Source organism: Manis javanica, chromosome X (assembly GCF_040802235.1).
Source record: "Manis javanica isolate MJ-LG chromosome X, MJ_LKY, whole genome shotgun sequence".
Lineage (NCBI taxonomy): Eukaryota > Metazoa > Chordata > Mammalia > Pholidota > Manidae > Manis > Manis javanica.
In genome coordinates, this window is record NC_133174.1 from 93314549 (window position 1) to 93335467 (window position 20919).

Genomic DNA, 20919 nt, shown 5'->3' on the forward strand with positions numbered 1-20919 from the left:
TAATAGGGCTTGAGTCTAAGACCTCGGAGGGCGTTTCGTCTCTCTTTTGAATTATGTCTTGGAGCTTTTGAAAATTGACTACTTTATGAGCTGCCTTTTCCAGACCTGCTATTAAGCAGGAGGCAAAAATATCTCGAGAGCGAAGACCTACAGCGGTGTTATAATCCCAGTGTGGGTCTTGTTTGGGGACAGCAGTGGGGCCAGGGGGATAGGTGGGGTCAGTCCTGTGGGTTTCGGTAGCGTGCGTTTGGGCAAAGTCCCAAACTCGTCTACACTCTTCATGGAGGAGAGTATTGGCCAGGAGCATGAAAATGTCATGATGCGTGAGGCTGTAAGACTGGAGGGTCCATTGAAACTCCCTGATGTATGTCGTGGGATCAGTGGAAAAGGAACTTAGGCATTTCTCTAGTTGGGCTAAATCTCTTAAATGCCTTTGGATCCTGCTACCTCCAGGAGGGGGGCGATAATTTTGGGAGGTTCTCGGGACTAAGTCTGAGGGGGACTGAAGGGTTCTGGCTCAGTCTGTGGGGGAGTGACGTGGTCTAGCTGCGCCTATTCAAGCAGGTCCTGAAGTGCGGAAGGGGGGCAAAGAAAATAAAGAAAGAAAGAATCAGACCCACATGTTGCCAGCCTGCAGCCCAGCTGCTTGTCTCTGCTGCTTTAGTTGGGCTTGAACTCATGACTCGACTCTGAGGTGGAGTCCCATGCTCTACTGAGCTACAGCAGGGCTCCAGTTAATTGCTTATGGAATGCGTTGTTCTCTATTCCTGCCACATCGGCAAGTGGGGGAAGGGCATAGCTAGAAGCAGGGGTGGTGTTTCTACACATCTTCAAGGTCTCCCTATTTTCAGAGTGAGGAGTCTTGGCTCATCTTCGAGGACAAGATATGTTTTTGTGGACAGATAACTTCCAAGGACTGCACCGGTTGTTCTCTAGCTTGTGCTTTCCCATGCTGCGTTCAGACATGGGGGAAGGTGCTTTCCCATTCTCCCTACAAACATGTGAGAAGACAAAGGTTGTCCCTAACAGGGGAGAAATAGGTGATGAGGGCAAAGATGGAGTAGGCCCCCGGGACCTAGTTAAAGGGGGGGCTGAAAGGCTCAGGCTTAATCTGCAGGGGACGAAGGCAGAGGAGGTGAGATGGGGGAGGAGATGGTGGGGGAGGAAGGGAGAAGGGCTGTTGTAGGAGAAGAAGGGGAAGGGAGTGAACGGGAGGCTTCTGCGGGGGGGGGTGGCTTGCAGGCTAGGAGAACTTGGGAGGGGACGGGGAGAGGAGGAGGCGGAAAGCTTCGATATAGGGAATATCCTTCCATTTTTTCAGGCGGTGGCAGTAGTTAAAAAGATCGCGAGTGATGTTAGGATCAAGAGTTCCCCCTGCGGGCCATTGGTTGTTATTTTCTAGGGGGTATGTCTGCCAATCTTGGGAGCAATGTTTATGGAGAAGTTTTGGTTTTATATCAGGCATCAGGGAGAGGGTAGCCAGATGCTTAAGCAGGCATTCAAGAGGTGAACTTTCAGGGAGGGATGAGGAGGCTCCCATGGATGAAGGACAGAGAAGGAGACAAACAGGGGAAGACGAACAGAGATCCTCGGACTGGAGGCAGACCGCAAGGAGACAAAGGGCATCCCCGATGATCCTTGGTGGTCTGCGGAAACTCGTATATGAGTTGGAATTTCTTAGGAAGTGTGGGTCGTCACCCAGACTCCCTAAGAAGGCAGAGTGCCGGAGTCTCGAGGTACCTAGTGCTAGGAGTTTTCAGCGGATGGAGCAGAAGGAGGTGGGGTGGGGGGGGAAAGGAAGCATTCTCATCCACAAAGGAGTCACCTCATTTATGGCTGTTGGAGGGGTGGGCCTGAGAGTCTGCCGCAGCCGTGAAGGCCTGAGGTGGGGATTTATGGCTGTTGGAGGAGGGGCCTGAGGTTCCGCCGCAGCCATGAAGGCCTGAGGCGGGGAGAGTTCCCTCCTCATCCCCGAGCGTCAGGGCCTTGCCGGACGATCACGGTCAGTGGCACTGTGCTAGCTCAGGGAAGAGTGGCCCACTCGGGGGGAAAACTTACCTAAAGGCCAGAGAAGAGTGGTGAGTGTTATGAGCCAGCGCCGGAAAAAGAGGACAAGGGCAAGCTGCTGCTGGTGTCGGGGGGGAGACGGGGCCCAGTTGGGGTGTCCCGTCTCCTGGGTTTCGGCACCAATGAAAGGAAAGAAGCGACACATAGCAGCAATTCACCAGAGAGTTCTGCTTTATTAGGGAAAGGTGCTGGGTTATATAGGAAGGGGCATGAATTGATTGAGGTGTCACTTCTATGGGGCTGGTGGCTGTTGGCTAGGTGCTGGGATTGGGAGGGGAGTGAGAGGTGATTGGGCTTCAGGTGGCGTCGGCGGGAACCGAGGACCCCCCCCCCCCCCCAAGAGAAGCCGGAAGTTTGCCATCTTACTGGTGGGGGCCCTTCATACAGCAGCTTCTGTTTTTCTCTTGTTAGATTCAATTCCTCATCCTTTGAATCCAGATTCATTGGATAAACATTCAGTACATTAGCTACAAAATATTAATTTAAAGTATGCAATTAGTATTAAATAGGATAAATTTCTCAGGTTTAGGAAAGATCTAGGCAAAATCTCAGCAAAGAGTTCTGACTCCAAATGAAAAAATTCCTTTTCCTTGTTGGGTATGGCTGCCAGGAGCTGTGCCCTGCCAGGCCAGTTCTCCACCTGTCCTTGCATGTGTTCTTGTGCTGCTGATAGAAGACACAGTTGCCTCTGAAAGTTCCCAAACCAGTTTAAGTTAACCCTTGATGAGAACTTGATAAACATGTGTAAGTCTGGGAAGAGGAAATCCCAGGACAAAATACCTCTAAAAACCGAAATCAGTCAAAGGGAGAAATAAAGTTTAAAACCCATTTATTGCTTACAAACTACAATCTGGGCCCTTCTCTCTTTCCTGCTCCAGCAAAAGCAAAACCAGCACCACCTCTCACCTCTCAGGTACACATAAGCCCTCCGTTGCCAGGTAATTGCCCATTGATATGGAGATGAACTTCTCTCCACCCCTGAGGAATGATGCAAAAGTACTAAAGCCATACCTCTTTCCACCTATTGATATTGAACATCTATTGATATTCAGATATACTAAAGCCAGGCAAGATATTGTGGAAATATTACAATTGTACCCATAACATGGAGGGCAGACAAGGGTGGTATAAGAATTTAGAACTGAGAAAGGAATTGAAGCCAATGTCTTGATATTGGCAGTAAATCTTTGCCTGACAGGAACTGATTTGGGGTTCCCTTGAGACAAAGAGGTTTCAAGGGGGAATAAGGTGAAGGTGCTTCTGCCATTATGACAACCATTTGATTCAGATGAATGTGATCTGCTGCTAATCTGTGTATAGTCTACATGGGGGCTATGACATAATGCCTCTGGTGGATTTGATTTGATACAGTTGATTTAGGGTCTTGTGAGGACACATTGCTCACTATTGCTAGTGAGGGTTTAAGTCAAAGGAACTCCATTTCAAAGGTTAGATTAGTAAGGCTCTGGGAGGTTACAGGTTATTCCTGTGGAAACACAAGATAGTAACTGGATAAGGGAGGACTTAAACCCTGGCATTGTGACATGACAGAGGAAACTTTTAACCTCTTTGTAAAACTGCTCCTGGGCAGTGGGCTTTAGGCATGTTACTGCCCAGCCAGAGTGGGCAATGCAGTCCTCTTCATGTGGCAGGAGCTGAAGGTACCAGAAGGCAGGCAGGGCCCCCAAGCCGGCCAGGGGTAGGACAGGCAGCCCCGGGCAGCCACTGCCATGACAACAACCTCCAGGGGCATAGTCTTCCTCTGGGGGATCTGAGGAAGCCCCACCTGCGTTTCTGGTTCATGGAGTCCTGTTCCCTGCTGAGGCAGCACTTCTGTGCCAGAAAAAGAGCCCCCCTCCCTCTGAGCCCCTTTCCTGCACAGACTCCATGGAGCTGCGGTTTCACTTTGCAGGGCCTGTCAGCCTGCCTTTGAGTTCTGCCCTTTCCAGCCCAGAGGCTCCCCCTGCTGCTGCCTCCTCTGCATTCCTTCCTCCTGACACCCAGGGCAGGGTTCTGGTCTCCAGACTTGCTGCTGTGGACTGCACCAGGCCCTGTCCCACCTGAGGTGCTCAGGCCCCCCTCCCGCACCCCTGCTCAGACGAAACAGCCAAGTGGGAAATGCAATGATAAGAGCCTGCTCTTTCCTGCTCCTGGCCTCATCCTACCTGAGCCTAGATACATGCACAGACACACACACTCACATCCTGCATATGCCCAGAGACAAGGAAGGGGCTCTGGACATGAAGCCCAGGCTGCTGGGAAGTGCTCAGGGCAAGGAAGGCAGGTCTGACCTGGGCTGAAGGGAGACAATACCAGGCTGTAGACTGGGCAGGACTCGGACTGTCAGTCACACTGGGAGCTCTGGAGGCCTGGGAACCTTCTACCTTTTTGTGCCCTCCTCCTTCTCCCTAAAAGGTGAAGAACAGGGCTGTGCTAGAACAGTGAATGAGGTCCCTTCCAGCTCTGGGCTGCCGTGACCCCTTGCTGACCAGCATTGTTGAAATCTGGCCTGAATTCAGGCACTATTAGTCTGTGAGGCTGGTCAGTTCGCTTATGGACAGTGCTACAGTGTTTGAATGAGTAGCCCCAAAAAGGAGCCTTGAGCCCTGTGGATATGCTAACACACATTGCTGCCTCCTATACAACTGTATGTGAAAACCAAAAAGGAGTTACTGAAGCCAGGATATGGCTAGCAGAGAAACATCTTCTGCCAGCCCCAACTGCATTAAACACTGGAGACTCTGTTGAATGGACATGGCCCTGGACATTTTGACACATGGAACACAATGGCTGGCCCTTCTGGCACCTTGGGGAAAAGGCCTGGAAGCTGGCCTCCTGTGTGTTCCTGGAGCAACAGCAGAGTGGCCCTCAAAGATCATGGTGAGGAGAGGCTTCTCTTAGGAGCACTGTTTGGCCTGAGTGGGGTCCTCTTAAGACTGGTGGCTTCTGCTGCCTTTCCCAGAATCCAGGTGAGTTCACAGCATAGACCTTGTCCTATGCTGGCTGTAACTCTAGGAGGAAAATATTTTCCCAGCCCGGGGCAAAATACCTTTGGACCAAAATCAGTCAAATGGAGAAATGAAGTGGAAGAAACCCATTTATTGTTTACAAGCAGTTGTCCACTTCTGCTTGCAGGTGTCTCTCATGACCCGGATGCAGAAAAAGCAATCCCACCCAAGCTCTTGGGTCCAGATAAGCCCTGCTCTCCTTGTAATTACCTATTGATGTGGAGATAGTCTACTTATCTCCACCCCTTGGAAACACATATTGCTATGGAGATGAACTACAGCCAGGTAAGAGATCTGGGAATGTTGCAATTTTACCCACAGCCCATCCCTTCAGAAAACTTGCCTCATAATCTACTTACTCTCCCTCTTCCACAATGGCCCCTGTGTGAGAAAACTGAGGCACTGTAATCAAGCTATTAACATACAATAACAACAGCAATAAAAACATGATAATCCTCAAGATGGAGGATCCACCTAAATTCAAATTCCTGTGCAGATTTAGTCTATAGCTCACCCATTCCACAGGCAGTCAGTAGTTGAATGGATAGGGAGTTCAGAGCAATCATCATGCAGCAACTGCAGCCAGGGGGTGGGTCCAGGTGACAGGGACTGTAGAAGAAAATAACCTTAAAGGCAATAAGATACATGTTTTAATGACATCAGCATAGGCAAATCTTGTCTATCAAATAAGATGCATGTAAGAGAACGATCCTATGATAGGACAGTGGCAGGAATGGGATCTCATCCTGGTCTAGTATACCAAACTTTCACCCGCCCCCATCTTGGGAGTTACAGATGGGTCAATATATATAGGGCTACAGGAGGTACATGCACTGGTCATAAAGATAAAATAAAACTTCCTTGTAAGATGCTTTTACCTCCTGTACTTTTTGCGTACACTACCATGATCTTTGAGGATCACTCTGCTGTTGCTCCAGGAACACACAGGAGGCCAGCTTCCAGGCCTTTTCCCCAAGGTGCCAGAAGGGCCAGCCATTGTGTTCCATGTGTCAAAATGTCCAGGGCCATGTCCATTCAACAGAGTCTCCAGTGTTTAATGCAGTTGGGGCTGGCAGAAGATGTTTCTCTGCTAGCCATATCCTGGCTTCAGTAACTCCTTTTTGGTTTTCACATACAGTTGTATAGGAGGCAGCAATGTGTGTTAGCATATCCACAGGGCTCAAGGCTCCTTTTTGGGGCTACTCATTCAAACACTGTAGCACTGTCCATAAGCGAACTGACCAGCCTCACAGACTAATAGTGCCTGAATTCAGGCCAGATTTCAACAAAACATTGGCCCTCTCTGTCATGTCTGCCCTAGTTGGGTTATATGGTACATGAAACTTCCACTTTATTCCTAATTGCTGCACCCATTCTTATAACACATGTCCAGTAAAGTGGGTGCCTTGATTGCTCTCAATCACCTGAAGCTATCCATAGGCTGCAAAGAGATGCTCTAGGCACCTTTTTTAATTTTTTTTTTATTTATTAAGATATTATTGATATACACTCTTATGAAGGTTTCACATGGAAAAACAATGTGGTTACTACATTTACCCATATCATCAAGTCCCCACCCATACCCCAATGCTGTCACTGTCCATCAGTGCAGCAAGATGCCACAGATCCACTATGTGCTTTCTCTGTGCTACACTATTCTCCCCATGATCCTCCACACCATGTGTACTAAACATAATACCCCTCAATCCCCTTCTCCCTCCTTTCCCACCCACCCTCCCACACCCCTCCCCTTTGGTAACCACTAGTTCCTTCTTGGAGTCTCTGAGTCTGCTGCTATTTTGTTCCTTCAGTTTTGCTTCGTTGTTATACTCCACAAATGAGAGAAATCATTTGGCACTTGTCTTTCTTCATCTAGGCCCCTTTTGATGGTTTGATGATTTGCATGATGTGCAGGAAAATCAACCAACAGGCCAGTAGCTGTGTCCATACAAGTCATTGCATACCACTCTCCTTCTGATATGGGCAGAGGTCCAATAGAGTCTACCTGCCAACTGACAAGGTGGCACCCCATTGCTGTGGAACTCGATGTAAATCCCTCTTAGAGCACCCAAGGCACTCCTTCTGGGCTCTGCTGACTTCTTAAAAGCTCAAAGGCAAGCCCCACTGACAGGCTACAGCCCACATTGTCTTTTGCTCTGCATGCAACAAACGCTGATGTAACCATTGGACTACATGAGAGGCAGGCTTTCCTTCTGGCCAGCTCACCTGGGACAGTGTGTCTGCTTCATCATTCCCTGGGGATGCCAGAGGCAAATGGCCAGTCATGTGATATACGATAACTGTCTTAGTCTGACCAGAGGCCTACAACTCTTGCCCCCAGAGGGGCTGGTGACCAACCATCCAGTTGGCATGGTAGCATATCAGTAGCCACAGGATTGAGCCCAAACATGGCCCAGCTGTCAGTGCAGACAACTATAGGGGACTACCTGCAACTCAGTCCACTGACTGCTCTTCCCCTATCCATCCTCTATCCATATTGTCTCAGTCTTAGGATGGAAAGCTACAACCCTCCAGTTCAGGGGCTGCCCATTGACTGGAGCCATTTGTATACCAAACATCTTCATGTATAGGGGCTTTTCCCTCCTGATAAGGACTGTTGGCTACCAATGACTCAAAAGCAAGTTCTTCCTGCTTTCCACTGGTATATGTCACTGGCCCCAATAAGCGTTGGAGTTCCCTGCTTAAGAGGTTAATACAGAGGGTGCTACACTGCTGTAAATATGCACCCCATTTGGCCAGTGTAGGCGCCTGTGCCACACCACTCTGTGGCCTGTGGGTCCAGTCTTGCACCCACCCCATGATGGGATAGGTGGTTATTACCTTGGTTGGAGCTATTCCAGTGATGGAATCCATAGCCAGCAAGGCGTGGGACACAGCAGCCAGTTGCTTCTCTATCACGGTGTACCAGACCTCTGTTCCTTTCCATAGTTGTGACCAGAATCCAATAGGTTGCCATGTCCATTCAAGCTGCTGCCAAAAGCCCCATCCATAACCATCTTCAGTTACATGAACATCTAGCTCACAGGGCCTTGATGAGTCCATTACACTCAAGGACTCTATGGCTTTCACTGCTCTCAGCAGCAGTGAAAGCAGCTGCACATGTTTCATCCCCATCCCACCTGATGTCCTTTCATATCAACTGGCATAAGGGCTTCAGAATTTGTGCCAAGTGCGGGATAAACACTCTCCATTAGCCCAAAAGACCCAAAGACTCTTGTAATCCTGCCACTGTGGTACAGGTAGGGAAAGCCTGGACGTTGTCTATGACTGCTTCAGGAATAACTTTACTTTTCCCCAACCAGACAACCCCCAAGAATTTTACAGAGAAACCAGGTCCCTGAACCTTAGTGCTCTTCTCATCCTATCCTTTATCCTGTAGATATTGCAGCAGTCTAGGAACTGCCCCTTCTAAATCTTCAAGAGAATCACACATGAGCATAACATCATCAATGTAGTGATACAGCCATACCATTTGTGGTTTCTTCCATGTGGCCAAGTCTTGGGCTATGAGTCTATGACAAATGGTGGTACTGTGGAGGTATCCCTGTTTAAGGACAGTGAATATCCACTGCCGGCCTTCCCACATGAAGGCAAACTGTTCCTGGCTTTCCTGTGCTATGTCAATAGAGAAGAAAGCATTACCAAGGTCCACAACATAATGATATATCCCCAGTTCAAGGATGGGTGCTCTCTAGGGGACAGCAGCATGAAAAGGGAGTGTAACTTTATTCAATTCACTGTAGTCCATGGCCATATGCCAGGAGTCATCTGGCTTTTTCACTAGCCACACACAGGGTAATTAAAGGGACTATGAGTAGGCTTTATGATGCCCACCTTCTCCAACTCCTGTAGAGTTTTTCCAATTTCCTTGTGCCCCCAGGCAATTTATACTGCTTAGTATTTGTCACTCACCTAGGTACAGGCAGAGCTCCAGGGGTATGCTTAGCATGTCCCCTTAGAACTGCCTTTACTACACATACCCTCAGTCTGAACTCACCTGCAGTGGTCTGTAACCACAGGCACTGCAGGATATCTACCCCCCAAATATATTCAGGGATGGGAGAAATGCACACAATATACTCCTTTGGGGGAAAATGCCCTATCCCCAATGGGATTTGGGCTTTCTTCATTCTCATTGCCTTACCCCCATAGCCATCTATCACAGCATGGGTCCCAGAAAGTCACTCAGGGTTGCTATAAATCAAAGTACATTCAGCTGCTGTGTCCACCAGTGCCAGGACACATTGTACATTCACAGGGGACCAATGAATTGCTAATTCTACATGTGGCCTCTGGTCCCCACCACATCCATCAAGGTGGGGACCTTGACCCCTCCTTCAGTCAAACTGCAGTGCCCAATCATTGTCCTGTGGGGGTGAGGGCTCAGGCAGAGCCTGAGTACAGTCTCCCAGGAAGTCTTCCAGGGACACAGACTGGACATGGAGCTTTGACTCTGGCTTCCGTTTTCTGGACCTCAGTGGCTTTAACTGCTGCTCTGGCTTTTAATTGGTGCCACAGTTCTAACAAGATCCTACTGGGATGCCCATCAAGTTTTTCTTTCACTACCTCAGCCTTTATCAAATCAACCCACCTCTGGGTCCTTGAGACCTTCACAGGGCCCTTTGCACCTCTCCTTTCAATGGTAGCCTGTACTTTCCATACTCTTATTGTTTCAACCTCCTTTAGATCTGCTAAAGTACAAGTAGCCTCACTTACAGGTTGCCCTATGTGGGGGGCAAGAATAGTCACAAGGGATCCAAAGAGAGATGGGGGATCTATATGGAGCACCAGATTTCTCATTCCTGTGGTGAACAACTCCTCATTGGGGCTCTGGGGGTTCATATTATAGATGATATTTTTCATGCTCAACTCCCATAACACCTGCTGGAGCTCTGCATATGTTTTCCAGCTAGTGGATAAGTATGGTAAATCACCCTGATTAGGCCAAACTACCCTGAGGCTGCTGTCAGCTAATCCACAAATGCCCGATTCTCTGAGGTGTGAAGGGCCCTTTGCAAATGCTGTGGGAAGGGTGAGTCATCAGGGGAGCCAGTCTACCCATTTCAGAACCCAACATAGCAATATTTTCCACCCCCATATCCCAGAGACGGAAAAACCATGTAGGAAAGGCTCCGAGGGCTTCTGCTGAAACTGTATGCTCATGTCCACCAGCTTATCCTGGGTATAGGGTCAGAGTATGGAGTGCTCCACAACCTGGGGAGAGGGCGGCTCCTCCCCCTAAGGAGCCCACAGTTGTTGGGTTTTTATTTTCTTAATTACAACCAGGTGGGCCTTTAATATGGGTGAGGCTGGTGCCTCGGGTGGTGGCCTTGGCAATAGATTGGCCCTCGGCCCCACCCCCTCATCCTCTCCCGTCATCTCCTCTACCATCTCCGGGAATGAAGGCACCACTCTTTCCTCCTCCTCCCCCACGGCTTCCTGCAATGCGGATTCTCCTACTGCCTCCCGCCTCACTGCTGCTAACGTATCTTCCAGGAGTGCAACCTGTCTTCTCAATAAGTGTCTCTCTTTCTTAAGGGCATCCCATACATCATTGCCCAGCTCCTCCAAGTGATGCTGAAGTGTGTCTCTCACCTGCTGAAGTCTCTCTTTCCCCTTGGTAATCCTCTCTCTCTCCTCACTAACCCTCTCTCTCTCCTCACTTACCCTTTCCATTATCTCAAGGAAAAGACATCCCATGATCCCAGCTGCTATGCGGCCACTCAGGCCCTCTAAGCAGTCTTCCATCTCACAGAGTGCTAATTCCACAGCTTCTGGTGTCTCCACCCTTCTCCAATTCTGGGGAAGGCCCCAATCTAGAACATGCTTTACTGTAGACCTATTCCCCACTAGGGGCTCCCTACTTGGAAGCCCCACAGATAGGGGGCTCCCAGGTAAAGCTGCACTGTCCACTGCTGCAGCCGCTGGGGCCTCCCCACCATCCATGGGGCCTGTGGGGTTCTGGGCATCTCTCCACCATCTCTAGGGGTAGCCCACCCAAGGGTCACACGCATGAAGACAGATTTTGACTTCAGAGGTCTTGCCGACTACTGCCAGTTTTAACTCTGGGGGGAAAATATTTTCCTAACCCAGAGCAAAATACCTTTGAACCATAATCAGTCAAAGGGAGAAATAAAGTGGGAGAAACCCATTTATTGCGTACAAGCAGTAATCCACTTCTGCTTGCTCGTGTCTCTAGCAACCCAGCTACAAAAAAGGGGCCCTACCCTACCTCTCCAGTCCAGATATGCCCTTGCTCTCCCTTATAATTACCTGTTGACATGGAGATGGACTACTTCTCTCCACCCCTTGGAAACACCTAACGACTGGAGATGCACTAAGGCCAGGTGAGAGATTTTGGAAATATTGCAGTTTTACCCACAAAGACCTTCCCTGCTGGGCTCCAACACACTCACCGCCTTTCTCTTAGCCTGAGGGACTCAGAAGAGCCCAGAACAACCCCAATCTGATGTTTAGGTAATAGAGTTTGTGATAGAGGCAGGTTATACCTATATAATTTGTTGGACCTAGTTTAAAATGGTAATGCAAGGCTCCTTGTTTAACACGCAGGAAAATAAGTGCTATTAAAGGTACTAAAATACTAAGTTTTTCTTTCTTCCGTGGTCTTTCAACTTTTCTTATTTTTTTTAAAGATAGACTTCGTTTTTAGAAGGGTTTCAGATTTACAGAGAAAAGAGAATATAGAGAATTCCCATAAGCATCTTATATTAACATGGTACATTTGTTATAATTAATGAACCAGTATTTATGAATTGTTATTAATTAAAGTCTATACTTTATTCAAATTTCCTTTGTTTTAACCTAATGCACTTTTTCTGTATCACATTACTTCTAGTTGTTGTGTCTCTTTAGGTTGCTCTTAGCTGTGATAGTTGTTCAGACTTTCTCTGACTTTGATGACTTTTACAATTCTGAGTACCAGTCAGGTAGTTGCAGAGTGCCTGTCTATTGAGATTTGTTTGTTGTTTTTCTCTTGGTTAGACTTGTGTAATGGGTTTTTGGGAGGAAGAGCACACAGATAAAGTGTCGTTTCATCACATCATATCAAGGCTACATGTTATGTGTATGATTTATGACCATTGATGTTGACCTTGACATGGCGCTTTCTATTTATTATTTAATGTTCTAAGTAAAGTAAAAATATATTAATAAATTATTAGCATGAATTATAGTTCATCTTTATATTGTACAATACCAGTTTTAAATATAAATGCAAGAGCATTTGACTCATATGCAGTATCACCAAAATTGCACAATTCATATTTTGTAGCTCATACATTACTTCTTACCAGAACAGTGGAAATGCTGCACAAAATTAACTCACCTGATTTTATTTCACTTCTTGATACATGCATATGTGCACATTCCACAGAAAGACTGAAAGGAAAAGGAACTGTGATTGTTTTTTCTTGCCCTTGCCTTCTCTGTTATCATCTTCAGTGTAAGTAGTTGGCAAATACAGGAAAGTAACACATGTAAGAAAGGATATGATTGGATTTCTTGGTCATTTGTTTTTCTTAGAAGGTTATTCTGTGTTGCAAGTAAGTTAAGAATGGAACAAAATGGTGGCCTCTCCTGTTTATCAAATCATAGGAGTCACATGCTTAGCATTTACTTGTGTTGAGTCTTGCTGAATAACCATGCATCAAAGGTCCACAGGGATTTTGTGCTCTTGGGACATGGGGAATGCAATATGCAAACTGGGTGGCAAGAATGGCAGAAACATATTGCATACACATATCATATATTTCCTCTTCCATCATTTTGCAAATACTATGCTGTCTTGATTATAACAATTTTGTAGGAAGGTATTTTCAGTCCTCTGATATTGTTTTTCTTTAAGATTGTTTCGACTGCTACGGATCATGTGCATTTCTTTACAAATTTTAGAATCAGCTCGTTGATTTCTGCCCAAAAGCCAGCTGGGTTCTTAATTGAAATTATACTGAATATGCAGATCAATTTGGGGAGAATTGCCACTGAAAACATTGAGTCTTCTGATACATTGATCATGGTGTACTTTGTCATTTTTTTAGGTCTTCCATAATTACTCTCAGCAATACATTATAGTTTTCAGTGTACATCGTCACGTATTTCATAGATTATCCCTAATTTCTTCATGCCTTTTGATGCCATTGCAAATAGTGTTTAAAATTTTTCATTTTCTAATTATTTCTAGTATATAAGATACATGCTTGATTTTTGCATATTGACCCTTCATTCTGAGACCATGCTAAATTCACTTATTCGTTCTAGTAATTTTGTATTGATTCTTAGGACATTCTATGTTCATGGTTGTGACATTCCTGCAAATAAAGACAGTTTTACTTCTTTTGCCATCTACATGCCTTTTTTTTCCTTGCCTTATTGCACTGCGATTTCCAGTACATTGTTGAATAGCAATTGTGAGAACAGACATCCTTGCATTGTTCCCTATCATAGGAGGAAAACATTCAGTCTTTCACTATAAAGTATGATGTCACCTATAGTTTTCATAGATTCCTTATTTCAGACTGTGATACTTCATTTCCATACATAGTTTCCTGAGAAATTTTATCATAAGTGGGTATTCTTTTATCAAATGCATTTTCTGCATCTACTGAGATGGACATAATTTTGCTCCTTTATTAAGTTAATATATTGAATTACACTGACTTTTGAATGCTCAACCAACTTTACATTCCTGTGATAAGCCTCACTTGGTCATGATGTATTTATTATAATTGTTATATATAAATGGATTCAATTTCCTAATTTTTAAGAATTTTTACATTTATTCACACCTTTTGAGATCATCATGTTTTTGTATTTTATTCTGTAGCTATGGTATTTTACATTGATTGATTTTTGGATGTTATACCAACCTCACATTCCTGGAATAAATCCCACTTAGTCATGATGTATAATTCTTTTTAAATGTTGCAGAATTCAGTTTTTAGTATTTTTGTGGTGTATTTTTGCATCCATGTTTACATGAGATATTTGTAGTTTTCTTGACATGATGTCTTTATATGGCTTTCATCACGAGATAATATTGCCTCATAGAATGAGTGAGGACGTATTTTCTTGTCTTCTATTTTTTGGAAAATTTGGGACGAAGTGGTATTAATTCTTTATATGTTTGGTAGAATTCACCAGTGAAGCCATCTGCACCTGGACTCTTCCTTCTTGGTAGCTTTTTGTTTAGTAATTACTTCTCTTTCCTTATTATAGATGTGTTCATATCTGCTCTTTCATCTGAATTTTGGTAGTTTGTGTCTTACTAGGAATTTGTTCATTTCACGTAAGTTATCTAACATTTTAGCATACAGTTATTCTTGTCATTTCTTCATAATCCTTTTATTTCTGTAAAGTCAATAATAATTCCTTTTTTACATTTCTGACCCTAGTAATTTGAGTTTTTGTTCTTTTTTTCCCTGATAATCAAGCTACAGGCTTGTCAGTTTTGTTAATATCTACAGAGAAGCAGCTTACTGTTTTATTGACTTTCTCTGTTGTTTTCTATTCTATGTTTCATCAGTTTCTGTCTGGTCTTCATTATGTCCTTCCATTTGCTTTAGGTTTAGTTTGCTCTCTTTTTCAGGATCTGAGATCTTTCATCTTTTTAAATATAGGCATTTACAGTAATAAATGTCCCTCTGAGGATTCTTTTAGATGCATCCCATAAGTGTTGGTATGTTGCATCTTCACTTTCATTCATCTCAATACATTTTCTAAATTCCCTTTTGATTTCTTCTTTGATCCATTGGTTATTTAGGAGTGTGTTATTTCATTTCCACATATTCGTGATTTTCCCAAATTTCCTTGTTTTTATTTTCTGCTCTTATTGCATGTTAGCAGAAAACATACTTAGTATTATTTATCATCTTTCAAATTTATTGTAGTTTGTGTTATTGCCTAGCATATGGTCTATTCTGTGCACTTCAGAAGAATGTATATCCTGCTGTTGGGTATTCTATAGATGTTTATTAGGTCTAAATGGTTTATAGTGTTTTTCAAGTTTTCTGTTTTCTTGTTGATCTTCTGCCTAGTTGTTCTATCTGTTATTAAATATTGAAAGTCTCCAACTACTTCCTTTAACTTATTTTTTTAATTGAAGTATCATTGATATACAATCTTATGTTAGTCTCAAGTATATGACACAGTGGTTCAACAGTTATCCATATTATTAAATCCTTACCACCACTAGTACAGCTACTATCTGTCAGCATAGGAAAATGTTCCAGAATCATTGGCTGTATTCTCCATGCTGTACTACTATTCCGGTGGCAAACATACATTAGGATTGAGAACTGTTGTGCTTTTTATCCACCTGACTCCCCTACCCACCTACTCCAACCCCTCCCCCATGGTAACCACCAGTCCCTTCTCAGTGTCTATGAGTCTACTACTGTTTTGTTCATTCTATTTTGCTTTGTATTTATAGTCCACAAATAGGTGAAATCATATGGTATTTTTCTTTCTCTGCCTGGCTTATGTCACTGAGCATAATACCTCCTAGATCTATCCATGTTGTTGCAAATGGCAGGATTATTTTAATGGCTGAATAATATTCCATTGTGTATATGTACCACCTCTTCTTTATCCATTCATCTATTGATGGACACATAGGTTGCTTCCATATCTTGGCTATTGTAAATAATGTGGCAATAAACATGGGGGTGCATATTATCTTTGAATTAGGGATTTTGTTTTCAGTAAATTCCTAGGAGTGGAATTCCTGGGTCAAATGGTATTTCTATTTTTAGTTTTTTAAGGAACTTTCATATTGCATTCCATAATGGTTAAACTAATTTACATTCCCAACAGTGTAGGAGGGTTCTCTTTTATCCACATCCTCACCAACACTTGTCATTTCTTGTCTGATGGATAGTGGCCATTCTGACTGGTGTGAGATGGTATCTCATTATGGTTTTGATTTGCATTTCCCTGATTATTAGTAGTATAGAGCATCTTTTCATGTGCCTTTTAGCATCTGTATTTTTTCTTTGGAGAAATGTCTGTTCAGATCCTCTTCCCATTTTTTAAACTGGTTATTTGTTGTTGTCTTTGGTTTTGAGGCATATAAGCTCTTTATGTATTTTGGATGTTAACCCCTCATCAGATAAGTCTTTTATGAATATATTCTCCCATACTGTAGATGTCTTTTTGTTCTGTTGATGGTGTCCTTTGCTGTACAGAAGCTTTTTAGTTTGATGTAGTTCCACTTGTTCATTTTTTATTTTGTTTCCCTTGCCAGGGAGATGTATCCAGGAAAAAAATTGCTCATACTATGTTCAAGAGATTTTTTTACCTATGTTTTCTTCTAAGGGTTTTATGGTTTCATGTCTTACATTCAGTTCTTTGATCATTTTCATGTTTACTTCTGTATATGGAGTTAGGCAGTAATCCAGTTTCATTTTCTTGCATGTAGCTGTCTGGTTTTCCCAGCACCAGTTTTTGAAGAGGCCGTCTTTCCTCCATTGTATATTCATGGCTCCTTTAACCTATATTAATTGACCATATATGTGTTGGCTTATATCTGGGCCTCTATTTTGTTCCATTGATCTATGGGTCTGTTCTTGTGCCAAAACCAAATTATTTTGATTACTGTGGCTTTGTAGTAGGGCTTGAAGTCAGGGATGGGAATCCCCCCAGCTTTGCTCTTCTTTCTCAGGATTGCTTTGGCTATTCAGGGTCTATTGTGATTCAATATGAATTTTAGAACTATTTGTTGTACTTCATTGAAGAATGCTGTTGGTATTTTGATAGGGATTACATTGAATCTGTAAGTTACTTTGAGCAGGATAGCTATTTTGACAATATTAATTGTTCACATCCACAAGCACAAGATAGATTTCCATTTATAGGTATCTTCTTTAATTTCTCTCATGAGTATCTTATAGTTTTCAGAGTACAGGTCTTTCACCTCCTTGGTTAGGTTTATTCCTAGGTATTTTATTCTTTTTGATGAAATTGAAAATGGAGTTGTTTTCCTGATTCTCTTTCTGCTAGTTCATTTTTAGTATATAGGAATTTAACAGATTCCTGTGTATTAATTTTGTATCCTGCAAGTTTGCTGAATCCAGTTATTAGTTGTAAAAATTTTTTATGGAGTCTCCAGAGTTTTCTATGTATAATATCATGTCATCTGCAAACAGTGACAGTTTAACTTCTTCCTTACTAATTTGGATGCCTTTTATTTCTCTGTGTTCTCTGATTACCATGGCTAGGACCTCCAGTACTATGTTGAATAAAAATTGTGAGAGTGGGCATCCTTGTCTTGTTCCTGATCTTAGAGGAAAAGCTTTCAGCTTTTGCCCTTAAATATGATGTTGGCTGTGGGTTTGTTGTATATGGCCTTTATTATGTTGAGGTATGTACCTTCTATACCCATTTTATTGAGAGTTTTTATCATGAATGGATGTTGAATTTTGTCAAATGCTTTTTCAGCATCTATTGAAATGATCATGTGGTTTTTATCCTTCTTTTTGTTAATGTGGTTTATGATATTGATTGATTTATGAATATTCTTGCACCTGATAAGTCCCACTTGATCATGGTGTATGATCCTCTTGATGTATTTTTGAATTTAGTTTGCTAATATTTGTTGAGTATTTTTGCATCTATGTTCATCAGGGATATTGGTCTATAATTTTCTTATTTTTGTAGTATCTTTGCCCGGTTTTGCTATTAGAGTGTTGCTGGAATGAGTTAGGAAGTATTCGCTGTTCTACTTTTTGGAAAACTTTCAGAAGGATGAGAACTAGCTCTTCTTTAAATGTTTGGTAGAATTCATCTGTGAAGCCATCTGGACCTGGAATTTTGTTTGTTCGGAGTTTTTTGTTCTCCAGTTCAATTTCATTGCTGGTGGTTGGTCTGTTCAGATTTTCTGTTTCTTCCTGGGTCAGTCTTGGAAAGTTGTATTTTTTCTAGGAAGCTATCCATTTCTTCTAGGTTGTCCAGTTTATTGGCATATAGTTTTTCATAGTATTCTCTAATAATTCTTTGTATTTCTGTGGTATCTGTTGTGACTATTCATTTTTCATTTCTGATCTTTTTTTGTGTGTACTCTCCTTTTTCTTGAGAAGTCTGGCTAGGGGTATCTATTTTCTTTATCTTTTCAAAGAATCAGCACTTGATTTCATTGATTTTATTCTAATGTTTTTATTTTTCTGTATTTTATTTATTTCTTCTCATCTTTTTTTTTAGTTAAAGTATCGTTTATATATAATCTTATGATGGTTTCACATACACAACACAGTGGTTCAGTATTCACCCATATTATCAGGTCCTTATCCCCTCCATTGCAGTCACTGTCTATCAATGTAGTAAGATGTTATAGAGTCATTAATTGTATTCTCTGTGCTGTACTGCTTTCCCCGTGGCCTACCTATATTGTGATTGCAAATTATAGTGCCCCTTAATCCCTTTCTCCCTCCCCACCCACCCTCCCCAGCCCCTCCCCTTTGGCAACCACTAGTCCCTTCTCAGTGTTTATGATTCTACTGCTATTTTGTTCCTTGTTTTGCTTTCTTTTTATAGTCCACAAATGAGTGAAATCATTTGTTATGTGTCTTTCTCTACCTGGTTTATTTCACTGTTTGCTCTGATCTTTATTATGTACCTCCTTCTACTAACTTTGGGCTTTGTTTTTTCTTGTTTCTCTAGTTTCTTTAATTGTGAGTTTAGACTGTTTATTTGGGGTTGTTCTTCTTTCTTGAGCTAGGCCTGTATTGCTATATATTTCCCTCTTAGAATGGCCTTCACAGAATCCCACATATTTTGGGCTGTTAAATTTTTGTTTTCATTTTTCTCCATGTATTACTTTATTTCTTTTATAATTTGTTCATTGATCCATTGATTATTTAGAAGCATGTTATTTAGGCTCCATTGTTTGTAGGGTTTTTTGCCTTCTTTGTGTAATTTATTTCTAGTTTCATACCATTGTGGTCTAAGAAGTTGCGTGATACAATTTCCATCCTTTTTAATTTATTTAGGTTCTTTTTGTGGTCTAGAATGTGATCTATTCTGGAGAATATTCTATATACACTTGAGAATAATGTGCCCTGCTGCTTTTGAGAGGAGTGTTCTTAATATGTTAAGTCCATCTGATCTACTTTATTGTTCAATGCTTTATTTATTTTCTGTCTGGTTGATTTGTAATTGATGTGAGTGATGTATCAAAGTCTCCTACAATGAATGTGTTGCAATCTATTTCCCCCTTTAATTCTGTTAGTATTTGTTTTACATATTTAGGTGTTTCTATGTTGGGTGCATAGCTATTTGTAATGGTTGTATCCTCTTATTGGACTGATCCCTTTATCATTATGTAATGTAATTCTTTATCTCTTGTTACTTTCTTTGTTTTGAAATCTATTTTGTCTGACAGAAGTTACTGCTACAACTTCTTTTTTCTCCCTATTATTTGCATGAAATATCATTTTCCATCCCTTCACTTTTAATCAGTGTATGTCTCTGGGTCTGAAATGAGTCTCTTATAGTCAACATATAGATGGGTCTTGTTTCTCTATGCACTCTGCCACTCTGTCTTTTGATTGGTGCATTCAGTACATTTACATGTAATGTAATTATTGATAGGTATGTACTTATTGCCATTTTATTGTTTTCTGTTTATTTTTTATAGCTTCTCTCTGTTCCTTTTCTCCTTTTCTTTATTCCTTTTTTGTTATTTGATGGTTTTATTTAATGTTGTGGCTGAATTTCTGTTTTTTAATATTTTGTGTATCTGTTATAGGCTTTAGGTTTGTGGTTACCATAAGATTCAAGGAGAGATTCTTGACTATATAACAGTCTATACTGTTGATGATTGCTCTATTTCAAAGAGAATCTAAAAGTGTTTCATTTTTCTTCTTTTCCCTCTTCCACACTTTATGTATTAGATGTCATAATTTGTACTTTTTGTGTATCTCTTGATTGAATTGTTTATAGTTTGTTTTACTACTTTTAATTTCATACTTGATTGGTAAGTAATTGGTTTACTACCTTTAATATGGGTTTATTTTCACTGGTTAAAACTATTTGGCCTTAGGAACATTTCCATCTACAGCAGTTCCTTTAACATATCCTGTAATGCTGGTTTAGTTGTTATAAATCCTTTGAGCCTTCTTTTATCTGGAAATTGTTTAATCCTGCTTCAAATTTGAATGAAATCCTGCTGGGTAGAGGACTCTTGACTGAAATCCTTATGTTTCAATACATTAAATATTTCATGCCACTCCCTTCTAGCCTGTAAAGTTTCTGCTGAGAAGTCTGCTGATAGCCTGAAGGGGTTTCCCCATTAAGTAATCTTTTTTCTTCCTCTGGCTGCCTTCAATATGCTCTCCTTATCCTTATTCTTTTTCATTTTAATTATTATATATCTTGGTGTTTTCTTCCTGGGGTTCCTTTTGTTATGGGCTCTGTGCACTTCCATGACCCAAGTGTCTATTTCCTTCCCCAGATTGGGGATATTTTCAACAATTATTTCCTCAAAGAGACTTTTTATCCATTTGTCTCTCACTTCTCCTTCTGGTTACCCCTATTATGCAAGTACTGTGCCTTCTGGACTGTTCACACAGCTCTCTTACCATTCCTTCATTGCTAGAAATCCTTTTTTCTTTCTGTTCCTCAGCTTTCTTGTGTGCCTGTTCTCTAATTTCCATCTCATTGATTGTCTCATCTACTTGCAGCAATCTATTATTCATTCCCTCCTCTGTATGTTTCATTTCAGTTACTATATTCTTCAGCTCTTGTATCTCTATGTTGAAGTCCTTGCTGAGATCTTTAATACATTTCTGTACAGTGAGCGTATTTGTGACTT

At 42.2% G+C, this 20919-nt stretch overlaps 1 protein-coding gene across 4 annotated transcripts in view; it reads right to left on the reverse strand.

Annotated features, from left to right (window-relative positions):
* LOC108407670 (transcription elongation factor A protein-like 2) overlaps positions 1-20919 on the reverse strand; it is a 63773-nt gene that overhangs the window by 21628 nt on the left and 21226 nt on the right. For all 4 annotated transcript variants that reach the window (XR_012127395.1, XR_012127397.1, XR_012127396.1 and 1 more), the window contains exon 4: positions 5590-5701. The gene's annotated coding sequence lies outside the window, so the exon portion shown is untranslated. The remainder of the gene's footprint in view (positions 1-5589; positions 5702-20919) is intronic.